Raw genomic sequence first — 8278 nt, forward strand, 5'->3', positions numbered from 1 at the left:
CATGAGGTCAGGCGTTTGAGACCAGCCTGGCCAACATGGTGAAACCCCATGTCTACTAAAAATACAAAAATTAGCCAGGTGTCATGGCATACGCCTGTAATCCCAGCTACTTGGGAGGCTGAGGTAGGAGAATCGCTTGAACCCAGGAGGCAGAGGTTGCAGTGAGCAGAGACTGCACACCACTGCACTCCAGGCTGGGCAACAGAGCGAGACTCTGCCTCAAAAAAAATAAAACAATAAAATAAATAAAAAGAAAGAAGGAAGGAAGGAAGGAAAAAAAGAAGGAAAGAAAGAGGAAGAAAGGAAGAAAGAGGAAGGGTTGGTGTCGGCCGGGTGCAGTGGCTCATGCCTGTAACCCCAGCACTCTGGGAAGCCGAGGTGGGTGGATCACCTGAGGTTGGGAGTTTGAGACCAGCCTGGCCAACGTGGTAAAACCCTATCTCTCCTAAAACCACAAAAATTAGCCGGGCATGGTGGTGCATGCCTGTAAGTCCCAACTACTTGGGAGGCTGAGGTAGGAGAATCACTTGAACCCAGGAGGTGGAGGTTGCAGTGAGCCGAGACTGTGCCATAGCACCCCAGCCTGGGCGAGAGAGTGAGAAAGAAAGAAAGAAAGAAAGAGAGAGAGAGAGAGAGAGAGAGAGAGAGAGGAGGGAAGGGTAGGAGGGAAGGGAGGGAAGGAAAGAAGGAAGGAAAAGAAAAAGAGGGAAAGAAAAGAAACAGTGTCTTGCTTTGTCACCAGGCTGGAGTGCAGTGACACAATCACAGCTCACTGCAACCTCAGTCCTCCCACCTCAGTTTCCAGAGTAGGTGCATGCCACCCCACACCAGGTTAATTAATTATTTGGTAAAGATGGCTCCCATTTTTTTCCCCAGGCTGGTCTCAAACTTTCTGGCCTCAAGAGAGCCTCTAATGTGCTGGGATTACAGGTGTGAGCCAGGGCACCCAGCCTGCTGCTTTGTTTTTTTTTTTTTTTTTAAACACCACTGAGCTCTCCTTTAACACCACTGAGTGCATCTCCTTCCCAACACACCCCACAAAGCAAAATAAATCCTCAATTAATAGAGGAAGTCAATGGGTAACTGCGGCAGTCTCCCAGCTTCCAGGTGGGCTGTTCTAGGAGGCATTCTGCACCCTTCTCTAGGAGGCAACCTACACCTCTAGGAGGCTCATAGAAGTGAGCGCTTGTTGCCTACAGCAGCCACTTTAATAATATACCCCTGGCTTGTCCATTTTCACTGTCTCTCTCCCTGTTCTGTCATCCTTGCTTCCTTCCAAATAAGCTACCTGCACCTAAATCCTTGTCTTGGGATCTGCTTTTGGGGAAACATTGCTTGTATTACTGTTTGATATATAATTTTAGTTTTTGTATTTTAACTTTTTATGGATGTCCTTTCGTAAGGGGCTTGCCCTCAAGTCTAATTACTTATTGGGTCTTCTTCTGTCAGCTGTGAGTTGAATAAAGAGACAAGACAAAGTAATGTTGCTAAAAGTGCTCAAAGCTTCATCCTAAAAGAATATTCAAGAGGTCAGAACTAGGACAATATTAAAGAAGCTATCAACATAGAGGGTGAAATAAGTGAACTTGGTCTTTTTTGTTCTTTCCTTTTTGGAGACAGATTCTCACTCTGTCACCCAGTCTGGAGTGCAGTGGTGCCCTCACACTTCACTACAGCCTCAACCTCCTGGGCCCACGCAATCTTCCCACGTCAGCCTCCCAAGTAGCTGGGACACAAGCATGTGCCACCACGCCCAGCGAATTGTTTTATTTTTGTAGAGACAGAGCCTCCCTATGGTACCCACGCTGGTCTCAAACTCCCAGGCTCAAGTGATGCTCCTAACTTGGCCTCCCAAAGTGCTAGGATTACAGGTGTGAGTCACTGCACCAGGACCATCTTTTTTTTTTTAAACATTGCAATCCTAAACAAAAACTTACATGCTACTTCAGTATACAAAAGTGGTGGCAGGCGCCTGTAGTCCCAGCTTCTAGGGAGGCTAAAGCAGGAGAATGGCGTGAACCCAGGAGGCGGCAGAGCTTGCAGTGAGTGGAGATCACGCCACTGCACTCCAGCCTGGGCGACAGAGCGAGACTCCGTCTCAAAAAAAAAAAAAGTGGAATCCTGAGGCGTATGCGTCCTCTCTCTTGCTCCTCAACCACAGCTCCCAAGGCACCTGATAGAACTCTGAAGCCCCTAGGCAAACAGTTTGAAAACTATTGCGCTAGACAAGCAGCTACAGCCTAGCGGGAGAGCAAAGGAGGACATAGATGTGAGAGTTGCTAGGCCGGGCGTGGTGGCCAGGTGTGGTGGCTCACGCTGTAATCCCAGCACTTTGGGAAGCTGAGGCAGGCGGATCACCAGAGGTCAGGAGTTTGAGACCAGCCTGACCAACATGGAGAAATAACTCTACTAAAAATACAAAAACTTAGCTGGGCATGGTGGTGGCACATGCCTGCCATCCCAGCTACTCGGGAGGCTGAGGCAGGAGAATCTCTTGAACCCAGGAGGCAGAGGCTGCAGTGAGCCGAGATTGGGCCATTGCACTCCAGTCTGGGCAACAGAGCGAGACTCCGTCTAAAAAAAAAAGAAAAAAAGAAAAGAAAAAAGAAAATAAGGTTGCAACACCCACATTTGTGTCATTTGCCTTACGGTTTTGAGAAGCTTAGAATCATAATTGGGGACCAGGCTTGGTGGCTAACTCCTGTAATCCCAGCACTTTGGGAGGCTGAGGCCGGCAGATTGCTTGAGTCCAGGAGTTTGAGAACAGGGTGTGTGACATGGCGAAACCCCATCTCTACAAAAATACCCCCAAATAAATATAAAAGTTAGCCGAACATGGTGGCATTTGCCCGTAGCCCAGCTACTTGGGAGGCTGAGGCGGGAGGATCACATGAGCCCAAGAGGCAGAGGTTGCAGTGAGCTGAGATCACACCACTGCACTCCAGCCTGGGCAACAAAATAAGACCCTGTCTCCAAAAAAAAAAAACCACAAAAAAACAAAAATAAAAAACCATAACCATAATTGGTCCCTTTTTTCTTTACAGTTAGTGCTAGATAGTGCTAATGTTACATATAAGTCCCTTTGCCTCAAGCCCTACACCAGACATCCTCTTGACCTGAGCATCTTCACCTTCTGTGCTATCTTATTTAGAGTGACAATACTCTGCCACGTTTTCAGACCCTTATCTATCAAAGTCAATAAAGTTCCGTGGTTCTTCTCCAGCTATCACATTTAAGTTCCTCAACAAATGAATAAACAAACAAGCAAAACCTGAGGCCAAGAGAAATTCTAGTTGAAGAACTTAGCCTAATGGGAAAAATTAAGTTAGAGGGGCTGAGATTATGAAAGTTCCCGTGAATGTCCTCATAAAATAAATAAAAACTAAAGATATGCTCTTTGGATAGACAGAATAGCATACTGGATAAGGGCAAAGACTCGGGAGCCAGGCTGCCTTGATTCAAATATTGCTTCTACTAACTACAAACTGTGTGATCCTGGTAAAGCCACTTAACCTTTCTATGCCTCAGTTTCCTCCTTTGTAAAAGTGGGTAAAAATATCTGCCTCAGAGGGATGTTGAAAGAATTAAATAACTTAAAATATGCTTAGAACAGTGTGTGGCACATAGTTTCTTACCGTTTTTTCTTTTTAACTATTTATTTTGACATAAAGAAGGTTAAAGAATAGTACAAAGAACTCCCTTGTATCCATTATTAACATTCCCTAAATATCAACATTTATATTAGCTATCAATCGCTCTCTGTCTTACCATTCTATTCAACATTGTACTGGAGATCTAGCCAGAGCAATAAGGGGAGAAAAATAAAGTATATATAGGACAAAAATTAAACAGTAAAACCCTTTTTATTTGTAAATGTCATAAAAATCTGAAGGAATCTACATTTGAAAAGTAGAACTGATTGTCTTCGTTCATTTTGTGCTGCTATAACAGAATAATATCTAAGGCTGAGTAATTTAAAATAAACAGAAATTTATTTGGGTCATGGTTCTGGAGACTGGGAAGTCCAAGATTGAGGGGCTGGCATCTTGTGAAGGCTTTCTTGCTGCATCATCTCAGGGCAGAAGGCAAAAAGACAACAGAGAGAGAGAAAGGAGAGAGAGAGAGAGAGAGAGAAGGGGTTCAAACTTGAACCTGCCCCTTTATAACAAACCCATTCCTGAAATAATGAACTTGCTCCTGCGATGATGGCCTTAATCCATTCATAGAGTTGGAGCCTCATGGCCTCATCACCTCTCATTAGGCTCTACTTCTCAATAACGTTACATTGAGGATTAAGTTTCCAACATATGCTTTTTTGAGAATACGTTAAAAACATAGTATTCTATCCTTGGCCCCCCAAATTCACATACTTCTCACATGAAAAATATATTCATTTAATCCTAATAACACCACATCTTAAATCATTCCTGCACCAATTCAAAAGTCCAAAGTCCAGCATCTCATCTACATTAGATATGGGAGAGACTCATGGCACAATTCATTCTGAGGCAAACTTCTTCCAGCCTTGAGCCTGTCAAATCAAACAAGTTCCACTATGCGATGTCCTAATGGGGACTCTGGTGCCTCCAGGATACTCTCTGCTGTGGCTCTGACCCTACACATTTCTGCCTGGGCCCCCAGGCTCTCCAAGATATTCCTTGAAATCTAGGTGAAGGCTGCCATGGCCCATAGCTTGCACCCTCTTGGCATCTGCAGAGTTGGCACCATGTGAATACTGCCAAGATTTAGAGCTTGCGCCCTCTGGAGCAGCAGCACATGCTGCACCTGGCCACACTTGAGCCAGGGCTGGGGTGGCCAAGGAGTGCTGTGCAGGGAGCAGAGACTTGAGGGAATGCAGGTAGTAAATGCTGATCATCTGCTGGTGCTTCTCTGGAAAGCTCACCCTCAATACCCTGCTCTCGCTTGTGATGGGAGGGGCAGCCTCGTCCTCTCATTGTCTTGATTTATAGCACCTGACTCCTTTCCAGCCCTACTGATCTCTTTAGTAAACAGTTGCTTTGCCACACCTTTGGTTTGCTCTCCTAAACATGGCTTTTCACTCTTTACATGGCCAGAATGGACATTTTCCAAGTCTTTCTATTCTGCTTCCCTTTTAAGTGATAATCACCATCTTTAAATCATGTGCGTCCTCTCTAAATTTACCACATATAGTTAAGAGAAGCCACGCAGCTTCATGATGCTTTACTTCTTAGATTTTACTTCAGCCAGATATCCTAGTTCATGATTCTTAAGTTCTGTCTTCCATAAAGCCCTTGGGCATGGACACAATTCAGCTAACTTCTTCGCCACTTTATAACAAGGATGACCCTTTTTCCAGTTTCCAGTACCTTGTTCCTCATTTTCATCTGAGACTCATCAGAATAGTCTTCACGGTCCACATTTCCACCAACATTCTGGTCACGACCCTTTAAGTAATCTCTAAGCAATTTCAGACTTTCCTAACAGCTATTCTCTTCTTCTGAGCCTTAATGCTCTGTACAGTTTTTTTTTTTTTTTTTCTAGGCTTCTCCTCCAAATTCTTCAGCCTCTACCCATTACCCACTTTCAAAGTCACTTCCACATTTTCAGGTATTTGTTATAACAATACCCCACTTCTCCAGTACCAGTTTTCCATTTTTGTTTTTTTGTGCTACTGTAACAGGATGCCCAAGAACAGAAGTTTATTTGGCTCATGGTTCTGGTGGTTGGGAAGTCCAAGACTGAGAGGCTGGCAAGGGACTTCTTGCTGTGTGATCTCATGGCAGAAGGTAAGAGGGCAAGAAAGAGAAAAGGGCACTGAACTCACCTTTTTACAATGAACCCACTTCTACAATAATGAACTCACTTCCACGATAACATCACTAATCTATTTATGAGGGTGGAGCCCTCGTGGCCTAATTGCCTGTCATTAGGCCTTAGCTGCCAACACTACTGCATCGGGGATTAAGTTTTCAATACATGCTTTTGGGGGAATACATGCAAACCATAACACTAAAAGTTGAATTTAGCAAGATCGTAGGATACAAGGTCAATAACCAAATATTAATTGTACTTTTATATACTAACAATAAGCAATTGGAAAATAATTTTTTTAATTGAGGTATAATTCTTGTACCATAAAACTCACCATTTAAAATTATACAATACAGTGGTTTTTTTTGTTTTTTTTTTTTGTTTTTTTGAGACAGAGTCTCCTTCTATTGCCCAGGCTGGAGTGCAGTGGCACAATCTAGGCTCACTGCAACCTCCGCCTCCTGGGTTCAAGCAATTCTCCTGCCTCAGCCTCCCGAGTAGCTGGGACTACAGGCACGCCCCATCACGCTGGGCTAGTTTTTTCGTATTTTTAGTAGAGACGGGGTTTCACCATGTTGGCCAGGCTGGTCTCGAACTCCTGACCTCGGCCTCCCAAAGTGCTGGGATTACAGGCATGAGCCATCGTGCCTATCCAGTGGTTTTTAATATGTACATAAAATTGTGTAACCATCACCAGTATCTAATTCTAGAGCATTTACATCATCCTAAAAAGAAACCTCTTATCTATTGGCACTTGTTCATCATTTACCCCTCCCCACAGTTCCTGTCAATGACTAATCTACTTTCTGTTTTTATGGATTTGCTTATTCTGACATTTCATAAAAATGGAATCACCCAATATATGTGGGCTTTTGTGTCTGGCTTCTTTCACTTACTGAGATGCTTTCAAGGTTCACCAATGTTGTGGCATGTGTCAGCACTTCATTCCTTTTTATAACTGAATAACATCCCCTTGTATGTATATACTACTTTTTGTTTATTCACTCATAGGTTGATGAACATTTGGGTGTTTCCACTTTTTGGTTATTAGGCATAATGCTGCTATAAACATTTGTGTGCAAGTTTTTATGTGAACATACGTTTTCAGTTCTCTTGGAAACATAATTGGAATTCTCTTGGAAAGAAAGTTGGAAAATTAAATTTTAAAGATGTCATCTGGAACAGTATAAAAAGACATTAAGTACTTAAGGATGAATTTAACAAAATATACGTAACACCTATATACTGAAACCTATAAACATTGCTGAGATAAATTTAAAAGATTTTAATACATGAGAAAACATACTATGGGCTGGGCGCAGTGGCTCACACCTGTAATCCCAGGATTTTGGGATGCTGAGGCAGGCAGATCATTTGAGGTCAGGAGTTCGAGACCAGCCTGGCCAACATGGTGAAACCCTGTCTCTACAAAAAGTACAAAAATTATCTGGGCATGGTGGCATGCACTTGTAATTCCAGCTGCTCAGGAGGCTGAGGTAGGAGAATCACTTGAACCTGGGAAGCAGAGGTCGCAGTGAGCTGAGATCGCACCACTGCACTCAGCTTGGGCAACAGAGCAAGACTCTGTCTAAAAAAAAGAAAATACTATGGATTGTTTAATTTAACACATGTAAGTTTTTCTATAAATTAAATGCAGTTCTAGTCAAATTTTCAGCAGTCTTTTGATTTAGAAATTGGCTAATTCCAAAATGTATGCAAATGTTAAATGTATTAAATAGCCAAAAAATTTTTGGGAAAGAACGAAGTTTCAGAACTTAGACTACTTCTTTTGAAGACTTATGATAAGGCTACAGTCATCAAGATAACGTGATACTGATATAAGGATAAACAATGATGAGTGAAACAGAACCCCACATGGGTGATCAACTGATTTTCAGTAAAGGGACCACGGTAATTCAGCAGAGAAAGGACAGCCTTTAAAGATGTGTTTCTAAAAGAACTGCATAGTTGCAAGGAAGAAAATAAACTTCAGTTCCTACCTGATAAACATAAAAATTAGACTTACATGTAAAAGCTGAAGTTATAAAGTGACTAGAAGAAAACATTAAAAAAAAATCTTCTGGCTGGGTGCGGTGTCTCAATACCTGTAATCCCAGCACTTTGGGAGGCTGAAGCTGGCAGATTGCCTGGGCTCAGGAGTTCATGAACAGCCTGGGCAACACAGTGAAACCCTGTCTCTAGTAAAATACAAAAACAAAAAAAAAAAAATTAGCCGAGGGTGGCAGCGTGTGCCTGTAGTCCCAGCTACTCGGGAGGCTAAGGCAGGAGAATTGCTTGAACCTGGGAGGCGGAGGTTGTAGTGAGCCGAGATCATGCCACGGCACTGTAGCCTGGGCGACAGAGTGAGATTCCGTCTCAAAAAAACAAATAAACAAACAAAAATCCTCACAACCTTGAGTACACAATGATTTCTTAAACATGAGTTCACCATGTTATTGGTTTTGCTGGCTATCCAAATAAATCT

The sequence above is a fragment of the Chlorocebus sabaeus genome, chromosome 1 (genome assembly GCF_047675955.1).
Source record: "Chlorocebus sabaeus isolate Y175 chromosome 1, mChlSab1.0.hap1, whole genome shotgun sequence".
NCBI classification, from domain to species: Eukaryota; Metazoa; Chordata; class Mammalia; order Primates; family Cercopithecidae; genus Chlorocebus; species Chlorocebus sabaeus.